Source organism: Mytilus edulis, chromosome 4 (genome assembly GCF_963676685.1).
Source record: "Mytilus edulis chromosome 4, xbMytEdul2.2, whole genome shotgun sequence".
Classification (NCBI taxonomy): Eukaryota; Metazoa; Mollusca; class Bivalvia; order Mytilida; family Mytilidae; genus Mytilus; species Mytilus edulis.
The window spans coordinates 79,674,211-79,699,134 of record NC_092347.1 but is presented as its reverse complement, the minus strand read 5'-3'; the positions used below and the strand labels follow the sequence as shown (position 1 = coordinate 79,699,134).

Here is a 24,924-nt window from a genome sequence, read left to right as displayed (position 1 = left end):
ATTACACAAAATCTTGTATCAATTTTGTACTTATCTGCCTAATAATTTAAAGAATTATATATCAGAAAATCATTTCTTTAGCGGCACCCTCATCAAATGAGTGGAAATGCTTTAAATTGAATGAATTCCTCACTTGTTTACTTTTTTTTCTATTTCTCTCCGCTTCGTTAGTACCCAATTTCCGGTGGCGATGATACACAGTGCTATCGTAAACGTGTCAATTGGTAGTTAATTCTCATCTTGTTGTAAATACAACTGCAATGGTACACAAGATGTTAATATTATCAGCTGTATTTTAATGTTTCTAAGATATGATTGTTGACATTTATGTCCTTTTCAAACTCATTATTATACTGTAATCAAATGCAATGTTATTTACTTGATTTCTTCTTTTAATATAAAGCTCTCTAAATTTCATTAAGTATGAATTTTTAGGGATGAAGTTAAAAAAGATTTGTTTACCTAATCGGGGAATTATAGCAATTTATTGAGTACTGTAGAGTATATTTAATCATTTTAGTGTTTGCTGAAGACTTCGATGTGACTATCATTAAATTAACTGGATGCATCTGTGGTATTTAGCTTTAAATGGGTTCATTTATTTTTCGTAACAGATGAATTAAAATCGGTTTTGATCGCTCATAAAGAAAGTAAATGTTGCCTTTTTTTATCATTTTAGTGTTACTTCAAAGAAGCTTTAAGAATTGTGTCAGAGTTTTCTAACGAAAATGAAGGATTATATCTTTTCAAATTAAAGAACAGAATCTTGTAAGTATCACAAACCCTTATTTAAGGAGGCTCGAGGGTATAAAAATTTCAGAAAAAAATTAAACATTTGTTTTTCATTACACATTTTATTTATTGCCTTTTGTAGTTGTTACTTTATCATATGTTACAAAAAAACATTCAAAACAATAAATTCGCGTTGGCAACAGATGACTTTTAAAATGTAAATATCATTGAAAAAGTTCCAAATTATCTCCCTTTGGTGGAAAAATGCCATTTTTTGGCTTTAACATTGAAATATCTCTTTTAACTCATCGGTGACCTATATTTTTTAATATAATTTTGATATATGCTGCACTTAAAGTAAATTATTGTAAAATTTGAGCGATTTCTGTAATAAATTTCTTTTTTTATTTCGATATTACCTTTATTTCTCCTATTAATTCAACAGAAAAACCCCACTTGTATGCTTCTTTCGAAGGCAGATTGTGAGCGCAAATGAACGGTGACCCCATTTTTTAATTTTATTTTTCTAATAACTATAAGATAAAGTTCATTTATAGAAAAATATAGAGAAATCCTATATAAATGATTTAGACCCGCGAACCCCCTTAATCGCATTGATTGATTTCCTTTTTGTTTGTTTTAATTGGGCCAAGTTTATATGCAGCAAGCAAATTTACTCGATAAGTTCCAATATTACTTGCGATTTACTTTTCCATTCTTCTAGTACATTGTTTAGTGCACTTATTATCTGATACCAAGTTACCTTCAGTAATTAATTATGAATAAACGGGAGAGGGACACAGTTTTGAAATGAAGATTTTGTTTGAAAAGGGACAACTTCTTTGTGTTTATATAAAGCTATGGTGCATCATGTTTGATAAAGAAATAAAAATCATTATTTCTTGTTGTATATTTTCTATTTGATTTAGAAATTTAAAAATATATATACATACTACATATAATTACAAAGTATCAATTGGGGTTCGTGTTGTTTATTTTTTAGTTTTCTATGTTGTGTCATGTGTACTATTGTGTTTCTGTTTGTCTTTTTTCATTTTTAGCCATGGCGTTGTCAGTTTGTTTTGGATTTATGAGTTTGACTGTCCCTTTGGTATCTTTCGTCCCTCTTTTTGTAACGGATAATGGAAATAATAGGAAACATTATTTATTTTTTCTATTAAAAGTTAAAATTAAGAAAGAATATTAAAACACTTGATGTCCTACGCGTTATCATGTCATTGTATTTGAAGTGCTCAGCCTCAAGCCATTGTAATGTACGCTCATACAGTTGATGCAACATGAATTACTTTCGTAATATGCTAATCAAATAATGCTAAATATGCTTCAACCTAAAGCCATTGAAATGTACTGTTATACTGTAGTTTATGCAAAATAATAATTTACTCATCACAGCATTTTTCAAATATAACGAAGTACAACGGTCAATTGAAAGCATCAGAAAAAAAAACAGACAAAAAAATGAAATAAAAGAATTGAGTACAAACATAGGTTTAAAAGACAGGCATCATAAAACAATGAAAATCTAACTCTTAGATACATGTAAGAGAACTACGCAAAAAAGATTGCGCTACTGTAATAAAAAGGGCAAGTTTATTCTTTGTCACTGAGGGTAATATCGTATTGCTAATGACAAGTTACAGTCAGGTGCTAAATACTAAATACACTCGCTAACCAAACACGTGTCTTTATATTTTAAAGTGCAATGGTACACCAAGGCAAATATATGCTTAAATAACTATATATTGACAATAGGAGAGTGGCGTAACATACGAAAAGGACATTCAAAATCAGAGGTCGAAAATAAATTAAAAAAACGTCATGGCTAAAAGAGAAAAAAAGACAAACAGACGAAGGCCGTACCTTGACCTATAATGGTTTACTTTATAAATTGTTACTTGGGTGGAGAGTTGTCTCATTGGCACTCACACCACATCTTCCTATCTCTAAACACCAGAACGAAAAAAAATTGAAAAACTAAAGTTTGAACAACACGAACCAACCAAAAAACATGGGGTAATATCATGTGCTCTTGGAGGTTAAGCAGACCCTGGCAGCTGTCGTGTTACTCATGTAAGTACAAACCCGGTGATAAGTGTAATTTTGAAGGCCACATTCCGTGCAAAAGAGCTTGAAATTACGACAATTAAAACATATCCGTCGACAACCATGAAACAGATGTTTCATAACGGTCAACCTACTCGTGATGCCATCCGTTAAATGTACGAAGCGATTATCTCAACTTCACCACTTGGAACATACCATTGTTATTGGTTTAACTTATAAGCAAATGTCACTTGTATACTAGAACCTTATTCATGGGTGGGCCTGTTATCTTCTTTAATTAGTCATTGTATTTATTTTTTTACCTGAAATAATTGTTTTCAAAGCCTATCCTAGAACACATTTATTCGGTAGTGCATTTCATTAAAGCAATACATGCAAATTAAAAGTATCGTAACGGTTTTCTTCAATCCAGGTGTTTACAGTGTAGTGTATCACGTTTGGGGCAACATATTAAAACTATAGAAAAGTCAAGGATTTGTATAAATACAATACTATACAAATCTGACAATCTAAGTAAAAAAAGTAAAATAACAAAAATATCGAACTCAGAGAAAAACTCAAAACGGAAAGACTCTTATCAAATGATAAAGCACATCAAACGGTTTAACTAACGGGGTCTTTAACTAAACTTGATACTTATATTACCGAAAGGATCTCATTTGGGGGAGATAAAATTTCAACATCATTTCTCAGGAATCTTTCGAATGATGTCGACTAAACTCCTTAGAATTTTTGTGACTTCTAATTATAATTGCTATATATCAAACTGAAAAAAGCACAAAAACTAAATAATGATTAAAATGTCATATTGACATTTCTGTCAAACTTTGGTTAAGAATAAAAACGTTGATTGACGTTTCGCGTGAAGATTTAGATTAAATTCTTAGACATTGAAAGGCTTCTCTTCAACTAAATAGTCGGTGGCAAATAAACTTTTTTATTAAGTAATCGATTAATTGCATCTAGTTGAAGTATGTTTTAATCTAAATTCGTCTTCACCACTTCAATAATAACATTACGCAATAAAGATGCCTGGAAAGATTTTAACTGAATGACACATACTGTACATTTAAGACGAATGTGCATGTTTCAATTGTCATGTATATATGGTAACAGATTAAAATTATTTTGATATTTCCTGGCAAACAGGAAATAAAATCAGATGTAAAAAAGTTCATGAATAGTAGATAGTTTAAACTTTCCGGATAATATTGAAATAAAAAATAGATAATTCGTCGATTCATGCATTTATTTAGTAAAATCCTTGCTTTCATTTATTATGCATTATTTTTTTTTTTCAATCAAAAAGGATACATTGACTAATAATAAATTATATAGAAAGCCAAAGAAACTGAGTCTTGAACTACTTATTTTGAACTGAAATTTATCAAATGTACACAACGGATTGTTTCAAAAGCGCTGGGAATTTCGCAGGTGATGCATTGTACTAAATTTAGCATATTTAAACAGTATTGATCAAATACAAATAATAGAATGAACTTGCAATACCATAGACATAATAAGAATATCTTTTCCCTTGATTTATTTATCATTTATCATTTTGAAAATGAGTATACATTGACCCCGATTTTTTTTAAATCACGTTTGCTTTATTTATGTCAGAAGAATATTTGTTCCATTTTTATGAACATATTACTGATGAAATATACAACAAAAAGTGCGTTTTTATATTCTAAAATCATTGATATTTATTAAAAACTGTTAGTTTCCAAAGAATTGTTGCATAAAAGTACACACTCTACTTGGGTACAGAATGTAATCGAAATGTGTTAACAATGATCCACTTGTATTTATCTTTTGAAAGAAAATAGTTAGGAGTGTCTGTTCAAAGGATAGACATGACAGATTGCTCTTAAAAGATCATAATTTTAATTAAATGTCAAATAGTAACACATGACATTATGTTTTGTTTTATTACAAATTTATATAGACAAGGTAAACATAGACTTTATGCTTTATGTTAAAAATCAATGTAGGATCAAAAAAGTATCTTCCGATCAGACTTCGTATGTGCAAATTTATACATCAATGGCAAGGGTTTTGTTTCTTGTCAGAGGAAAACAAGGGCATATAAAAAAAAGATGTGGTATGATTGCCAATGAGACAATTGTCCACAAGAGACCAAAATGACACAGACATTAACAACTATAGGTCACCGTACGGCTTTCAACAATGAGCAAAGCCCATACCGCATAGTCAGATATAGGCCCCGATAGTGGTATAACAGCACAACATAAGGACGAACTATAAAAATCAGTTGAAAAAGGCTAAACTCATCAGATGGAAAAAAATACAAGTGGACGTGGCCGGGTACTTGTTCATCCCGACAACAAAAAGACACTAGGAACAGATCTGAGAGTACTCGCAGTAATCTGACAGCTAGTTCAAAGCCACTAACAACTAATAAAAAAAATCATGCATCTAAGACTACACTATCAATCCGTACACATCCAACATCCAATGGATTTAGTGTAAAGACGTCATAAACAGCCAGAGAAAAACATGACCTTGTGCCATGCCAAGTTACAGGTATCGACAGATTGTAGATCCATGAATGTGTATATGTATTTAACATACTAGTAATCTTAAGTTTGCTTTTAATTTACTGATAACAAAATCAATATTTATACCAATAAAAACAATATTCAATTATCTTATTACAGTGTTGAATTGGTAACCTTTTAACATATTAATATACCCAAGTCAACTCAAAAAAGGATTGACACTATATGTTTAGGAATACAAGAAAAGTCTTCGATCATAGACAGGTGTCTTTACTACGTATGGAGGATAACAATATAAAAAAAGAAGATGTGGTATGATTGCCAATGAGACAACTCTCCACAACAAACAGACCAACATAACACAGAAAGTAACAATTATAGGTCACCGTACGGTCTTCAACAATGAGCAAATCCCATACCGCATAGTCAGCTTTAAAAGGCCCCGAAATGACAATGTAAAACAATTCTAATGTGAAAACTAACGGCCTATCAAATCCGTTTTAGCTGTAACTGGTATTAATATTTTCTAATAATTTAGTCTAGTATACATTTATATATCTACGATAGGCATGTGTAACTGACAAGATACAATGCAATAAAACAAATTTAATGAAATGATTAATATGATACTGATGCGTATAATGTTCAAATGCTTTGGAATCCTTTATTTACATTTTCAATATGAATCAGATGAAAACACACTGATTTATCTTCTGACGGCAGATGGTATTAATTAGAACACATTTCATGGTAAGACAGGTGAGCTAGAATTTCTTTTCTAGAGTATTTTTTGTGAACTGCACTAAATGATGGTAATAACATACTACAAAGTTAAACAGGTGAGACAGGTCAACATTTAAAAAGGTAAGTGTTATCTTTTACCCAACTGCGTACCATGTGCAGCCTATTTCTCTGTGGAACCATGTTTATTTATTTGTAGAATGAATAAACCGTTTTGTGCCTTCAAATATGTGTCAAACTTTGTACAAAAATGTATAACTATCCAAGCTAGTGTTTTGTATTATAATAAATCGCGTCATGAATAGCTGCTTTTCAGTCGTCCTATGAAACTTTGAAAAAACATGAATAATTATCTAAGCCAGTGTTTTGTCGTATATCACATTTAAGTAGGTCGTGTCATGAATCTTAAATGTTATAATCATATTTTGACAGCAGTTTCAATACACTTCAAAGGTACTTCTTTGGTGCAATGCTGAGCTTCGATGAGAATAAAAATAATTATGATTTATTTATTTTTGGATTTTTAAAGGGTCATATTAATATGTTGCATGATCACTGATGCATAAACATGACTTATTAAAAGGCATTTTTTGTGGAGGTTCCACGTCTAGGACCAAGAAAAATGCCTCTAGCAAATCAATCACACATCATTATGTAGGATATTATTACATTGGAACTTGTAATTAATTAGATCAATAGCGTCTGACTCCGATTTTACGATGTACGTTCAATCTTTTTTGCAAATATTTATGAATTTTCATATTTCTCCAAATGAAAAAAAATATAGTTTGAATGTGTAAGAGTAACATCGTTTAGTCTCTGAAAGTCTCGGCAAACTCATTCTCCCCAAGATGGTAGTCCTCATACTAAATGGGTTTTTTTTCACACATATATCTAGTATTTGTTAATATCTAAAATTGGCACAGCAAGTTCAAATGTTCAAATAAGATGCATACCGAGACCTCGGCAATTATAAGAATATAGGTGTCGGAAACCTCGTCAATAATAATTTGGTGATTGCCATTTGTCCTGTTTTATTTCTTGCCTTTTAATGCTATTGCATTGAAAGTAATGTAAAGCATCAAAAGTGATAGCGCGTAGCGGGTTATTTAACAGTGTGCACCACATTTTTTATGTTATTTCGAATAGACAGAAAAATATTACAGTCATTTCTTATATTTTAATTCTAAATTCCATTTTAAACCTTACCATGAAAAAACGTTGATGACGTCACGGTCACATGACTAAATTATGTCTATGGGCTGATAACAAAATAACGTCAGCCAATCAGAAGACGCGTTACATCCAAAATTAAATTATTAAAATATGATGCTTATTTAGAATTGCATCCTTTATTCCATCGTAACCACTGGAACGCTTATCTTTAAATAAGTAGCCAAAGCCAAGGCGACGCCGACTAAAATACATGATGACTATTCTTCGGTGACATTTATGACAAGCGAATATAAGAATATAAATATTATAGATATTGAGAATAGATATCGAAGAAATTACAGCAATGATTGAAGCCTTATACGTACGATAAATTATGGTGCAATTTATTCTCTCTTCACGTTTTTTATGATCTGGTGACCAGTTCAATGCCAGATAATTACAATAGATGACATTGTCATAATGAGGTCATCTGTTTGATTTACAGCAATGCGCTATTAAAGCACTTGGAAATGTAGAAAATTATCAGTAACCATCAAGCTATATGAAAAAAGGCAACAACATTTTTTTTTATTTCATCCATTTTGTAAGTAATCGTTTGATTTGAAGGTTGAATAAATATAGTTTTAATTGGTTGATTTATATCTCAAGTGTTTATTCAGTTAATGGCAAAATAATAGTTATAGAAAACAGTTCAGATATTTCAAATATGAAGATGAAGATAAATTGAAAAATGTTTTAGTTCATAGCTCTTATCATATTTCAAGGCAGTCGATAATAACGTGTTCCGAATGGAATCTCCTAATTGAGTAAGCATTCAACTCCAATTCGATCTACACAGATCGTATATTTTCCAGTATAGAATCATCTGATGTTACTGGTCACAAAGTAATTGTTTTGAATTAATTTTGTATTTCTTATTGATATGAATCCAAATACAAAAAAATGTCAAATGATTTGATTGCATTAGTTCATGTGTCGAAGAACAGTATTCCATAGTCTTCACAGTTAGAAATAAAGACGCCAATCCTTCAACTTGTCACATACTATTCTCAAGTTAAAATTGTTAATTTAAATATTTGTGCCGAAAAATTACTTTTAAATTTACCTCTGTATCTTATTCCCAATTCAGGTCAGAACGGAAATTGAAACATTTAACAAAACTAAATTTGTCACTTCTAACAATTTCAGATATAATCTTTAGAATAAAAGTTAATTTACTAAAATTAGATTTTGTTCGTGTTTAAATCGTTTCAATATAGTTTTGATACTCCCTTTTCTCCAAGGAAAAGGTATAGTGCAGGCTTATTTCAGTTTAAGTAAGTATTGCATAACCTAATGAGAAAACCATAGTACATTCAAAAGATAGTTCTAAAGTAATTAGGTTTTGTTATTCAATATAACACCGTATACATTTTAGTTAGTTTCCAATCCTTTGTTGATCAATTGCGTAGTAATCTTTAATTGTGCTTGGCGCGTGTTTTTGTTATCTTCATGTACTCTTTTTGCTATTGCATATTGATAGTATTGTTTTATCAGCATATTTTTGTACAGTAACATAACATTTGTAAATGCATTTACAGGCAATTGAAGATTTTTGATAGTTAAGATTTTCCTTCTTTTTGGAAATTCATATTAAAAATGGGTCAAATCATACTTTCATGGTATCCTCTAAATCGACAGAATGATGATCCCCCAATACGTGCTTCTAGCAAAGCATACGTTACTTACAAATAATTCAGTGAACCTATATATATTAAGTGTTCCAAATCTATTGTAATCATAAAACTATTTCCTTTAAGTAATTTTTGCAACTACTTCTGACGAAATTATTAGATATTGTTACTGTTTAATTCATAAACAAAAATATTTAAAAGAATCTAAATATGAAGGGTTGACACCTTTCTGTCCCTCCTCTCTTACCTTAAAAAAAATATGGAAAATACTTGTTTTACCCGGCCACATTTTCCTGTCTTACCTCCTCACCAGTATGCAATATCTTATAATATGCGTTATTTGAAGAATAAGTTATCTACACAAAATATAGGACCCGCAAACTTACAGTCTTCAAACCGATGGTAGAAATATAATAAAAATAGTTTTTACAGAAGCTTCATAATGGACCTATATAGTACTATCTTTTTTTCTAGTTATCATTTCTCCACTGGCTGACTTGACACAAAAACTTCTTAGGAAGAAAATAATAATTTAGTGGTATCCTTTAACTATATTTCCCGCTGCTTTATATATGTTATTCTCTCACTAAATTTTTCCAAATTTGGTGATTCTGTTCAACGCATCTGACCCATCGAACTTAAGATCAAGAATACAATACATACATTTAGTTCTGTCTCATAGCTTGACTTACTTCTGGAAATTGATAATGAGTGTCGGTTGAAAACAAACCATTAGGATAAATGAGATGTTTTTATCTTCTCATTTTTGAGCTTTCAAATTTCTATATAGCAACATTCCAGCATCGCCTTTATACAGAATATATATCTCCCAGTTAAAACGATTTTCTTGATAGACGGTTGCTGCTCACACGTAATATATTAAACCAAAAGCTCAACATGATGAAGTTGAAATCATCCCTTAAGAGGCACCTGCGGTCATCCAAAGTTTTTGGTGGAGTTCATGTTGCTCAGTCTTTAGTTTATATGTAGCGTTTTGTTTACTTGTTTTCTTTTGTTAGTTGTCTTTTTTAGCAATGTCATTGTAAGTTGGTTTTTTTCGGCTGAATTTGTTTGAATGGCTGTACGGTATCTTTCGCCACTCTTTTAAGTCTCTTATCCATTCTTTTAAATGTGTTTAAGGGGCGTGTTATCGTTTACGGAGAAAGGACGGGGATGAGCTGAAAGTTTTAATACATGAAGGAGCTTAATAGAGTATTTGTGGATTAGCTTTTGTTAAAGTGTACACTGTTACTTTTACTAGGGGTCCAATTAGTACAGACCCCTTTGTTATCACCAGGGATCTTTCATTGTGTTTCCATTTTCATTTACTGTTCTTCCTTGATTTAGGTGCACAAGTAATGCAAGAAAAATTACAATTAGACATTTCTATTTTTTTTTACTGTTTGTATTGTTATATGCAAAATTTTTAAACACATATCTTCGTTTCGATTTGTCAACCTATCGGTCTGTCCGCCATCTTGTGTCTTATATATGCATATATGCAAATCATTTATTAAAATGAAGAAATATTTTGGAGAGAAAGCTATAGTGAAAATTCGGTTTTAAACACGGAGTCAAGAGAATCCAGATGTTTCGATTTGTAAGGAATATGTTTTGTTTACTACACACGCGAATGAAAATTAAATATATTTAATTCAGAGTTAAAGATAGGATAATTTGTCATCATTATGAAATACAATTACATAACTATTTAAAATTTATAAAGGAAGACAAATGCAAATTTATTAGGAGAAGTTATGTAATAGCTTTCTAATTGTGTTTTGTTCCCTCGTAAACATAACGAATGTAGCACTTATTCTGTTATATTCCTTCGGTTGTCACATAAAAAAGAACCATGACAAAATGTTCACGTGTATTGTGTGATGATTTATGGAACATATTATTTAACTTGGAGATATGCAAAAAAATGCAGTAAACGAAAACAAATAAGTGTGGGATTTATTTGTTTTTTTATTTTTTATCATTATAATTCAACCTAAACAAATACAATATAAAATATTTATTTATACACACCCGGTTGCTTTTGAATTGATTTTTTTAAAGCATGCAAAACAGTTACAAAAAAATACATAAATATTGCACACAAGATAGATTCAATAAACCAAGTAATTTCAAGCAACTTTCGAAAGTAAAAACAAATACAGGCAATAGTAGTATAACGCTGTTCAAAACTAGTAGTTATAAGTCGATTGTACTGAAACGAATCCGGGTCACAAACCAAAACTAAGGGAAACACATCAAATATAAGAGGAAAACAACGGAACTTGATTGTCAAAGTTGCAACTTTTCTTATGGATTATTTTTTCGTACTCTGTAAATCCCCAGAATTTTACATTCAAAATTTGGATAGCAATTACCTGGACCTCATTCTTTTTGATAGTACAGTCCATGTTGATGAATATCCTTGTAGCTGATAGGAGTTTTTCTTTACATTAGCAGCCATGGCCGAATTAGTACAGAAATACTTTTTGTCCTTGTTTGAGCTTTGTCACTTTACGGGAAATGTTAAACACACAAGTACCATATTATCACCATTGGTTCGATAGTACTGTTGGTATGTTTATGAACTGCATATTGTGACCGTATTTTTGATAATAAAAAGTTATCTACAGTTTATAGGTTATGTATATTAGATCTCAAATAAAGGCTCCAATTTTTTTGTATTTTTTTATATATATACTATATCACAATGGAAACCAGTCGAAGTTGTTTTGGTAACAACAGGTCTTTCTTATCTATCTACTAGAGTCTCATTTACACGATATAGAGTACCATCATCTTATACATGTACCATGTAGAATCTTTAGAGATTTGTAAATATCTTTTTTGTTAAACCACAAATGGGTTTAATGGAAAGTGAACATATTGATATTGTTAAATGAGATAAAGATTTTGAGTCATATAATAATCTTCTGAAGTAGTCTCAAGTGACACATAGCTTGACTTCTAAGTTCGTTGTTTTAGAGTATGTTTACTGTTTAATTGATCTCTCTATATAATAAAGTAACAAAAAGTGTTTATTACAAACCAGAAGCAATACAGCTTATAGGTATATAATATATATGTATAGAACACGAATCCCGGACATGATTACCATAAAAGAACACTTTTAAATACAATCGAATATAAATACATATTGGAATTTCGAAAAAAAATTGTACGATTTTTTTTTGTTTACATCATGTTTCAAAATACATCCAATATTTATACATGTTTCAATATATGTTTACATATATACGAAGAAATTAGTTTCAGCAGGACGCAATCATTGAATTCAGTTTTTGTTTGAATTTTAAAATCTCATATTCTAACATTTTTATTTTTGAATTTTTTAAAGTCATATTGTTATGCCGTTCAATAGCATTTACATATCTTATTTGATACTTTTGACTAATTCTTGATAAACACAGGCATCAATTTACCGGATGCGGTATGATGTTTTCTTTACGATGAACATATTCCAAGCTTAGGAGAATACAACTTATCTTGCAAGACATGATGTATGCTTCATATGCAATTGAGAAGAGTAACAGCCAACATTGGGTAGAAAATCCAATATGTATTTAACCAAACGACAAATCAATTTTATCGAGACGCTAAAAATTGCTAATGTGGATATATTTCAGTAATTTGCAAGAACTGCTTTTTTCTTAATTCGCATCATGCCCACTCATAAGCTGTCATTTTGACTACATCAATACGTTCATTTAGTTTGTTTTTGTCTGCAAAGAAACGAAATTGCTCTAAAAAAAACTTCCAGTTTCTATCAAATTCTATTAGATGGAAGAGAAAGGTATCGGTTTTTAATATGTTATCAATTCTTGCATAGTGGAAGTTGACATTTAATATTTAATAATAAAGTGTTTGTACTCGTGACGGATTACCCAAACAGTACAAAAGCACGATCATATACGAGTTTTTAGTTATGTCGAATACTAGTTTTACAGAAAACATTTAAAGAAAAGCAAAATGTGCTAACATACATGCTACTAGTATTCGAACTAAATTCTCTGCCCTGTATCAAAAAAAGAAGATAATGATATATAAGGTTTCTTATTAATGCAACGAAAATCTTTGAAAATTAATTAATTTATCCTGTGTTAACCCTATTAGCAGGAGAGAAACACGTAATAAGTTGAATATTTCACCAAATCCCCAGCATTGTTAAACTAAATCAATGTTAACTTAACAGTTGAACTTACCAAATATGATATTCGGAACAATGAACGCTTTTTATATCTGTTTTTGTTTATCTTTAATATGACTTTTATAGTTATTCAAAATGTATAAGAATCTTTTATAAAAACTTTGAGCTAGCTGTTTTTACAACAATTAAATCTGAATAGATAAACAACATTATTGTGTTGATCAATATCTGCTGCTAATGATTAAATTTAGATACCAATGTAAGCATGAAATCTGTGGTATTCAATAACAAAGAAGTATACAGCTGCAGTCTAGCCAAACCGTTCATGTTCAGAAAAACTGGCCAATAATAAGTGAAAGAAATAGAACTTTGCATTTCAACAATACTAATGGAACTTGTAATTCAATAACTATTTTTAAATGCATTCTGCCATATCCATATACTTTTAATGTCGGTACATTTCGCACGCTCTGTTGCACATATGAATAGAAATATCTTTGGAATTTTGGTCCTCAATGATCTTTAACTTCGTACTTTATTTGACCTTTTTAACTTTTTTGGATTCGAGCGTCACTGATGAGTCTTTTGTAGACGAAACGCGTGTCTGGCGTATATACAAAATTTAGTCTTGGTATCTATGATGAGTTTATTTAATTGTCCATTGCTAAATGTGTCAATGTGTCTACTAAATTAAATTTGGTTTATTGCAGATGTTTTATTTTTTCCTTTTGGATTCATGTCTTGCTTATGTGAAATTGCTTTCATTTAATACTTGTAAAAATAGTACTTGAAATTTTCTTGTTAACAAAGTAATGTTTGCACTCACTATGCTTTTCTGTTTATGGTTGACATTTTGGTATTGCTGGTTTCAAGGTATTCTGTTTAGCATAGACCGTATATGATATCACAACAAATTTTGAGTTCGAGTCAAATTTAGCTCTTGTCATGTGTCATTTCAAAATGTATAGCTGGGGACGGCTACACTAGAAATTATCATATTTTATCATTTCTTTTATTCTGTCACTTTGGTTAAGAAGTGGGAGGTTTGATATTTTATAACGTTGAATGCATATGGCATTTTTGGGTGATGAGTACATACACATGGTTTTCGTTCTGTATTATCCTTTCTTTCTTTTGGAGTTCGAGGTACTTTTATAGTAACTAATTTTGGGTCTTCAATGCACTTCAACTTCATGCTTGTTTGGCTTTATAATTTTATTTATCTGAGCTTCACTGATGAGTTTTATGTAAGCAAAACGCAATTTTGGCGTATTAAATTATAATCCTGGTACCTTTGATAGCTATTATTTAGCTGTGTGAACGCATTTACCAATGAGTCTTAACGGGTACATTACATGTTTTTTTCGATATTACATTGAAACGAATAAACGTATTAAATAAATTTCAAGATGTGTCATCGCTGTGTTAGACTTTTCTGGATCATAATTTTAAATGTCAAAATGTAGCTATTTTTCAAGTTTATTTTGAAGAGACAATATTAATTGGTTATCAAAGGTACCAGGATAAAATTAAACTGTTGAAATTTTGTAAATTAGAATTTTGAGACAATTTGTTTTTCAAAAATTTCAAACACGAAGAAATTAGTCTTAGAAATTAAATTTGATTTGTAATCATCATTTAAAATGACAATATCTAAACTATGACTGTAGTCAATTACCTTCTATATCCCGATGTACAACGGACTAGACAAATTAATTAGCGCTAAAGACTTGAAATAAGATGAATTCAGATATGAAGAATGTTCAGGGCAAATTTACCGAACAATATGATATACCACTCCGAGATGTTGCACTATTCAAACTTATTCTTAGCACTTTACATAAGCAAATACATAAACAAACATATTCAAGAGCAAATCATATAAAATTTATGTGTAAAATTTAGAATGTTTAGGTTCAGTGGTGACTGAAGATCGGTCTTTGAGACGTGTTTTATTGGATGTTTTAATCTTTGGATGAATCTGAATGATATTATTAGTAAAATTTGCATTCATATAATTTGTTTAACTTCACTTCAAGCAATGTCATTATTGTTTGATGTCTTAATATATAGCTACAAAAAAATCTTCTTGGAAGTATTCAGTTATTTGGTATTTGCTTACACCAAGTTGCCGGCTGATTTCATCAATCAAACTGAAGTTGCAATAGAATGATAATTTTTGAAAACTTTAAACAGCAAATGTATTGAGTAAATTTGCATAACATAACGTTTGACATTGTAATAGTGACGTAAAACGTATATTTCTTGACATTTCCAGATCTGACTTTATCGTTTTTATATTGCATCTCTAAATGGTATAGACATTAATTGGGCATTTTATTTATCTTTAGCATGCACTTTATGTTTCTTATAAGGAAGTATGATGTAATACATAGGACTTGCATAATTTTACAAGCCAATTTTATCGTTGATTAAAATATCATACATGAAAATTTTCCTTTTAAACAAAGTCATTGATCAGTTGTTCGGCGAAAATATATTGCATCCAGGCATAACTGCCTTTCCTTTTTTCGTCGGACGACTATTTTGCAGAATAAAACTACCAAAACTGAGTTTAAAACTGATTAATGATATTTGATATGATTTTTGGTCATACGTTTTTTTTTAAACTTTCCTGATGATGATTTATAAATTATATGATGCTCTTTAAACAATTGGAGTACACATCTGTGATGAAATAAGAGTTATTGTATGTCAGCTGATGGTCAACGTCATGATTGGTTTTGGCTATTCCAAGCATACTCACAGTAGTATGCATTTTATAAACAGTGAGTTACCAGAGTTCAATCAGTGTTTATGACGTCATTTGAATGATAGCCTTTTATTATATAAGTATGTCTTAAATAATTAAGAAGTTAATTCTCAAACTCACCACGGCAAAGTTTACCTTACATGAATTGGCTATTTCTTTGTATGTCACTTCTGACGTTTCTACTTATTTACGTCAATGGCTTTCAATTTGCTAATGGAGGTAAATCAAAAAAGAGCTTCTGACGAACGAAATTTATCAAGTGTTATATTAAATCAATAGATATTTGTATATATTCGAACATATTTGATCGCGAATTCAGTTTTATTCATTTGATTCTACTAGTTTATCTTTTAATATAATTTGACCTTCTCCATTTTCAAATTAAACTTTGATTCCTGTTTTCCAAGAAATTGAAGAAAGAGCTATCATTTATCATTTTATTGTCTAACTTCTTACCTTAACCTTCTCTATGACTTCTTCGCAGTTTATATTTATAAAATCCAAGGTTATAACTAAACAACATAACAATTATAATAAGATAGCTCAAAACTGGTACTAGTAATATGATTATATTCTAATGTATATGTTGACTGTTGTTCTTAAACGTGATATAACATTGAATGATCTTAAAGCAGAAATTAATATGCATACAACTCTTAATAACTTTTTTAAAATGTTAAAACATGGTTTGAAATATAATACACAGATCCTTAATAGTGCTTCGAGAAAATTTTACCATGTTTTTAATTTTGAAACTGAAATAACTGCAGGGCATATTCGGTTGTTTAGTCTTTAGTAAACATCTCTATGATGACCACCATAACTGTATTCATCCATCTAAGACAATATCCTAGATCTAAATAAGACGCTAGTCATATAATAAGATGGTATAAGCCAAAAGAGTTTTGAAGATAACAAATTAAAATAATTTAATCAATAAGCATCGTAAAAAAGGGTTAAATATACAAATGTAATAAGTTTTTTAATAAAATTAATTATTTAGCTTTCTAAACAAATGAGTGAGCCAAAGACTACTTTGCACACCCAATGTGAGTGTAGGTAATACAAGCACCGGTGCGACATCAATAAAAGGTAAACTGGATCATATGTTAAAAAAGGAGATAACTTGCAAATCCAAAGAATAAAGATGTAGTTGATTTAGTTTATCGCAATGAATCCTTCTTTATTAATTCTTTAATATCTAGTATAGCAAAAGAAGAAATGAAAATAACAAAATAATATATTCGATTGAAATCATAAGCATCGTCTAACCAATCAGAAATAAATAGAATCATATTTTGTATTATTATTTACGATTCTTTTTCATATAAGCATATATGGAAGCAAATTTCTAAGGATGTTTTCATATCTTAACATCATAAATAACTTTATTGTATGACATATTCCGTGTTCTAAACTCGTTTCATATCCATGCAGTCTATTCCCTGTAAAGTTGTCCATCATTTTTTTTATCAATTATTTTAGAATAATATATTGGTTTGACGTCACTGTTATAAAGTTTATCCGTTAAATAAAGCGTCTTCGTACATCATTTCAGACGCTTTAGACATAAGCCGCTTTAAGTAGGTGTCATGCACATAATAAACATATTAGTATTGCGTAAAATATTAATAAATAATTCGTCCCTACTTCATGGTTATCACCCACACTACTCCAAACAATTTCTTGATAAGGCTACAACTGGCATTCTTATGTAATTTCTAATTCCATTTTTCCATTGATTGAAGAAATCATATCATTTGTTAAAGTGTTAAAATGGAGATGATTTGAAAATACAACACCCATATGAAAATGTAGTTTAATTGGCAATGAGACATCTTTGAACTAAAGACAAAATCCCATAGCAGTAAGCATTTATATGTCACCGTATGGCCTTCCCAATCAGTAAAATACATATCACATAGCAAACTATAAAAGGTCCCATAATAACAAATGTAAAACAATATAAACGAAAACCGTTACGGCCTGGTTTATGTATTCAAAACAAAACGAAATAATGATATACAACTATATCAACAGCCTCTAAGTTTAAATTTCAGCACTTGGTCCTGACACATTCAGAATACGGCGGAGTTAAACATTTGTGTCATCTCATCTTCGGCTATTCTTATAAAATGGTGAAACACCATATATGAACAAACTATAAAAAAATTAGTAAGTAATGGCTTAAGTTGTTAGATCCACACTAAGCAAATATCTAACAAAAGTTCCCAGAAAGGAAGTACCGGTAGTTCAAAACAAATAGCAACTAATACAAAGTTATGTATTCAAGATTTCATATCAATTTATACACATCCAATCGAGAAAGGTTTATATATTCAAGTTTTTCTAGTGCAAATTTATTTGTCGTCCCATTTTTTAAATGAATGCCCTCTTTCGTCGTTTTGGAATCCCATGGTCCGATGTTTGGGTCATTTATAACAACATTGAGCAATAAGCATACTGAAAATGTTCGCATGGAAGGTAAACCTGCTTTTTCGACCGTCAAATTTCAAACATGCGGTGACAACTCTTCAAACAGATATACATTTAAATAAGATAAGTTTGCATTATACTAAATAAATATGTGTAATTTGCAAATAAGCAATAATCGACTGCAGTCGCTTTGTAAGTTCATCCAGACTGTAAACAATATGTTCACTGATACGATTACACTTGTGATGCATGGATGCTTCAGTTTCTTTTCAGTTACCAAGCAAGATAAAAGCTGTCCATTTTGTCTAATGTATTTGAAAAAGAATGCAATAGAAAGTTCAAATCATTTTTTAAATACAAACATGTATTATTTTAGGTCATATCATTTTGTAAAATTAGTACAAAAAAGGTCATTGGTACAGGGACAGATGTTACAAATTTTAATCATGTATACGAAAACAATTAAAAACATGTATTTTCTAAAGAAATACTGAAAGAAGATACATGTATAAATCTGGATTGTTATTATATTTTGCGGGTTTTCAAAGCAAGAATACATACTTGATAGTTGGTAAAATATTTAAACAAGGGACTTCTTTCTGTTTGACATGTTGTATAGACACATGTTGTGTAAATTGACCTCCAGCTATTTTTGTTTCTTGTTGATTGGTTGCTGTCTCATTAACGTTTTTATTGTGTACCGTTTATCTCGGTTTATCCGCATAAACATTACAAATTATTTGGCAGATTGATTTCTTACAATATGCACATTTATGCTCCTCAAGAATTATATACATTCATTTACCGTGTCTGAAATAGATATGAAGATTTGTTCAACCAAGGAAAATCATATTTCCAGAGGACATCGCTCGAGGTAATTATGACTTTTAGAGGGTAAACAAATCTTTTCCCGTGCCTGAGGGAGATATGAAGATTTGTTTAACCAAGACAAATCATATTTCCAGAGGACATCGCCCGAGGTAATTATGACTTTTAGAGGGTAAACAAATCTTTATACCTGACAAAGGCAAGATAAATGATTGTTTTATTCCACTGCCTATACTTTTTTCACTTCTGATCATAAGATATTAATTAACATTATTTTCAAAAACGAAATCATTATACATGTACTGATCAAAACGTTTTAAAACATAAACCGCAGGTAACGTCGCACTATGCAATCCCGACATTCAGAGGGGAATATGATACTATACTCCGAGTGGAATATAAATTTTTGTTCGACGTCATGTGAGATATATTCGCTATCAAAATCGACATGCAATGGAATAATTCTAGTTGTTTTACTCCGATTAATTACATAATGCTCAAGGCTTCACGAAGTTTGTCCGAATTTTGAATTTTGGCGTGTTCATTTATGTTAAAAAAAAATCTCCGATTAAGATTTGAAAGAAACAAAATTAGCTTATTACATGGGTAATTGTTCAGTTCTAAATATAGAGAAAATACTGTAATTTTTGTTTGATAACAGTTCGTTGTATTTTGTTGGTGAGGACAGGGAATGTATGAGTCTAATGTCTAATTACTATTGTTTATTCATTTATTTCAATTAAGAGATCTAAATAAATTTCAAAGCTTAAATTCGTTCAATCATATCTTGTGTATTTATTTAATTTTCTTTTCTTTCGCTTAACAGATCTGAATAATTTCAAAAGCACCCACACAGCTCCATGTTTTAAACAGAAAAGTAAATGCATTAGTCATATCTTTCTCATTTCAAATTGATATACAATTCATTAGTTCTTCGTACCAAAGCGGTAGAATTGTGTCTCAACTCACTAACGGAAGGGTCTTCATTAATAAGATGTCAAAAAAGTTATCTTAACTGTACATTTTACAGAGTATGTTCATTCCGGATGGTGACATTTTGACGTAGTGAGAACTCGCATGACGGGTGATGCTTTAACCTAGCAGGATACGCATATTATGTAGGATAACATGCGGCTAACACATTTTATGTTTTTGTATCTGCTTAGTAGATTTGAGATATGAACATCGGTAAACAACTTATGTCTTTAATTAAATTCAGACCTGGTATATATCTGCGCAAAACAACATTTCCTCAATGCATAAAAAGTAATCCAACTGTACTTGATTGTGGACTGCAAGCAAAATATGTAAACAGTGCTTGTTTATCACGAGGTTAATATCATAAAATATACATAACCTTCGTTGTCTGCTTCTAATTTTTAAATCGGTCTTAATGCTCTTCAACTTTGTACTTGTTTGGTTTTATAAGTATTTTGAACTGAGCGTAACTGATGAGTCTTATGTAGACGAAACGCGCGTCTGGCGTATAAAATTATAATCCTGGTACCTTTAATAACTATGTTATACACTATTGGCTTTAGTGTGATAAACGTCAGACTTTAGTGTGATAAACGTCAGACGCATGAAGATTATTAAGTGTTGTTTTCATTTTTTGGTTTAAAAGTACTGCGCATTGAATTAATAAATATTACTGTTATTTTCTCCAGAAAATCAAAACAAATTTTGAAACATCTTCTACTATTTATTTGATTGACATTTAAGAACGAACAGTTTATACACGGTATGCTCAATTTAAATTAATATTTGTTTTCTAGAAAATTCATTTCTTCTAAACAAACAATTGTTAAAGTGGAGATACGATATATAAAAGATTTCGGTTTATTGTAAGCACGCTTTAATAACAAACTAAGTTTTGTTTAATAATAATAAAATGAAATCTATAACACTTCTTGTATTTAAAAACACATTTGTAGTCAAGAGCCCTTTCATCAATTTCTAATTATACAAAGCAATAGCTATAATTTAAGGCAATGCGTGAAGTGAAAACTTTTGGTTGCAATTAACAAAAAGTTGAAGCATTTCAAAATTCCTAAAAGTAAATACTGAGAAAAAACATTCAATTGACAATTCTTATAATTTAGTTCTCTTATGTCATATTTCAACACAAATTCACTAATTGTATCTTAAACTAATTTAAAGGACTAGAATAGAGGTTAATAGGTTCTATTGTTATATTTATGAGGTTATTTTTCTTGAAAAAATAATTTCATAGTTGTCAATTTCTGTTTCAAAGAGATTATGATATACTGTAAATAACATATTTATCTTTATAATATTGATGGAAATAGAAAAGAGGTAACAAAAACCTCCTTTTTGAGAAAAAATTGTTATTATATAATATGTTTCCAGTCAAACAACAATCAATGATGTCTTCGAAGTCTCCGCTAAAACAACGGAAATTTTGTTTATATTTATTAGCAATTAGAAAAATTCAGAAAATATGCAGAATATCAAGACAGTTCAATTACCAAATTTAAGCACATTTGAATAGAAACTGTAAAATAAGGCACAATGTATAAAAAAAATAATTATAGATTCTGCCATTTCGAGTGTGATAGTATGTATTTCCTCTCGAGGCAGTTCAGTTAACAAATTTAATACGCATGGCTTGACTAGTGTTTTAAACTTTAAACTTAACTGCCAGAGATACGATGGATGAATCTATTTCTTTAATTATTTGTCGACGATATATTTGCTATGTGACGTCATCAGACATGACTGTTGCGTCACAATAGCATATTGTTCTCCTCTTGATCTTATCTCTCATCTTATCGCAAACCGCAAAATGGTATTGTTATCAAATTTTGTTTCTAGACAGTTTGTCATATTTAGAAGTTGTTTTCTTATTGTAGTATAACCCTAGATTTAAAACACATTTGATAATTTAAAATCTTACTGTGAAAAACATAAATACCTATACTGCTGGACATGCAGAACATGACTTGAAGCATTAGTCGTAATAATGTTGTGCAATTTAGATTATGGTATTTGATACGGTGGTTCTATCCATATCTTCCTCTATGTTTGATTATAAAATACAATTGTATAGCATATGTAGGTCGATACGAAGATATATGGATATAAAAGAGGTATATTGGTAAGTCCTTGAGAGATATACTTCTTTAGGTCGATGCATCCTTGTATTGACCTCATACAAAAGCTATAGTTGTTATATAGTCATTGTCAATAAGCCAGTAGGCACAATACATAGTAGTAGAGCACCAAGGTATTGACCTCATACAAAAGCTATAGTTGTTATATAGTTATATTCAATAAGCCAGTAGGCTCAATACATAGTAGTAGAGAACCAATGTATTGATCTCATACAAAAGCTATAGTTGTTATATAGTTATTGTCAATAAGCCAGTAGGCACAATACATAGTAGTAGAGCACCAATGTATTGACCTCATACAAAAGCTATAGTTGTTATATAGTTATTTTCAATAAGCCAGTAGGCACAATCCATAGTAGTAGAGCACCAAGGTATTGACCTCATACAAAAGCTATAGTTGTTATATAGTTATTTTCAATAAGCCAGTAGGCTCAATACATAGTAGTAGAGCACCAATGTATTGATCTCATACAAAAGCTATAGTTGTTATATAGTTATTGTCAATAAGCCAGTAGGCACATAACATAGTAGTAGAGCACCAATGTATTGACCTCATACAAAAGCTATAGTTGTTATATAGTTATTTTCAATAAGCCAGTAGGCTCAATACATAGTAGTAGAGCACCAATGTATTGATCTCATACAAAAGCTATAGTTGTTATATAGTTATTGTCAATAAGCCAGTAGGCACAATACATAGTAGTAGAGCACCAATGTATTGACCTTATACAAAAGCTATAGTTGTTATATAGTTATTTTCAATAAGCCAGTAGGCTCAATACATAGTAGTAGAGCACCAATGTATTGATCTCATACAAAAGCTATAGTTGTTATATAGTTATTGTCAATAAGCCAGTAGGCACAATACATAGTAGTAGAGCACCAATGTATTGACCTCATACAAAAGCTATAGTTGTTATATAGTTATTTTCAATAAGCCAGTAGGCACAATACATAGTAGTAGAGCACCAACATGACCAATGCAATTGATTTGTTGTTTCTATCGTCATTTTGAGAATAACCTTGCAATACAATTTTTTTTAAGAACAAAGCATGCATATCACTTCTATATCTACTGTTTTCAGTCTACCTTTTAAAATATAGTTGTACAAATGGCTCTTAAATAGAGAATGATATAAGTTCGAATATACACAACAATTAATAATTTTACATAATATATATGGAAGAATATAGATGCACTACCTTGCAAACCAGATAAAAAAAACTTGCAAGGAATCCGCGGAACCCAATGTCTCGCCTACTTTTGCTGTTAATCTCACTGAACAAAATGAGGAGAAAATCACTAGAAATATTCTTCTCAATACTATCTTTTGATTGTAAGAAGCTTTTGTTCAATGTTTGTAAAAATCCAGGATAGTTTATGAATCTTATAAACTTTAACTACAGACTGTATGTAATTTTAAGTGGATGAAAAACTAAGTCCATGTATAAGTAAAATACAGAAAAAATGGATTTTAGTTTTACAAAATTTACTTCTGGATACTATCTTATGATCAGAAACAAACTTCTGTTCAAGTTAGGTCCAAATCTAGTATAGTTTCGGAAAGTTATTAAAATTTTAAAAACTTTAACCACAGAGTAAATGTAATGTTTTCTGGCAAAAAAACTAAGTCAATTTATAACTAAAATACGGGAAAAATTTTTTTTTACAAACTTTACTTCTGGATACTATCTTATGATCATAAATAAGCTTCTGTCCAAGTTTTGTACAAATCAAGGATAGTATAAGAAAGTTATTAAAATTTCAAAAACTTTAACCACAGAGTGAATATTTGTGAACGCCGACGACGACGACGACGGAATGCAGGATTGCTATGTCTCTCTTTTTTGACTAAAATCGTAGGCTAGACAAAAAATGAAATTTTATCATATAGAAAGATTAATTTTTCAACAAACGGCCTTCAAATAAATAATTAGTTTGACCTCTTTATCTGTCTTTCGAACTTTCGCACGTTGTTTCTGATTGAAGAACTGTTGCCAAGGTAATATCAATTGAGTGTATATGTAGGTCAGATGTGAGGTTTAAAAAGTACGATTGTTAATACTCATTAAGTTTGATTATAGATATCTTTGACTGATTTTTTTTATTTATTCGTGCAATTCTAGTATTAAAGCTAATTCAAAATCTTCAATTATTTGACTGAATTGGTTATCAAGTAATTGCAGGATTTTCGCAATTACTTTCATATTGAATATAGGTTAAAACCTGTGATACAACCATCTTGGACTGGGTAAATGTTCTAACTTTTCTATTCCTTACTTTATATTTAACGAGGATATTAACATTTCAACTATGATGCATATCTAAGATTAATGCATAACATTTTAATGATGATGCATATCTAAGACAAATGTATTCAGAAATAATGACAGACCAAAGTTTATCACATTCTTCCTGTACATACCAGTCAGAAAAACACCCGACATTATATTACGTAACGTTTTTTTAAATAAATGTAAATTGTACACAGGCTTCTTGTACAAGTTATATGAAGGACTTAAATAAAAATGGAAAGCAATGGGCCAATAGAAAGTAACATTTTGAAACAAGTTTTCATTACGCATTTTCCTTTTCCATAAAGGTTACATTGATAACGTTAAACTTCGTCACTTTTAATGGAATTCCCCTTTT

General features: G+C 30.2%; 1 protein-coding gene across 1 annotated transcript in view; it reads left to right on the top strand.

The window, feature by feature from the left end:
• LOC139520659 (dopamine receptor 2-like) overlaps positions 1-24,924 on the top strand; it is a 68,727-nt gene that overhangs the window by 18,334 nt on the left and 25,469 nt on the right. The window contains exon 2 of the mRNA XM_071313513.1: positions 680-768. The gene's annotated coding sequence lies outside the window, so the exon portion shown is untranslated. The remainder of the gene's footprint in view (positions 1-679; positions 769-24,924) is intronic.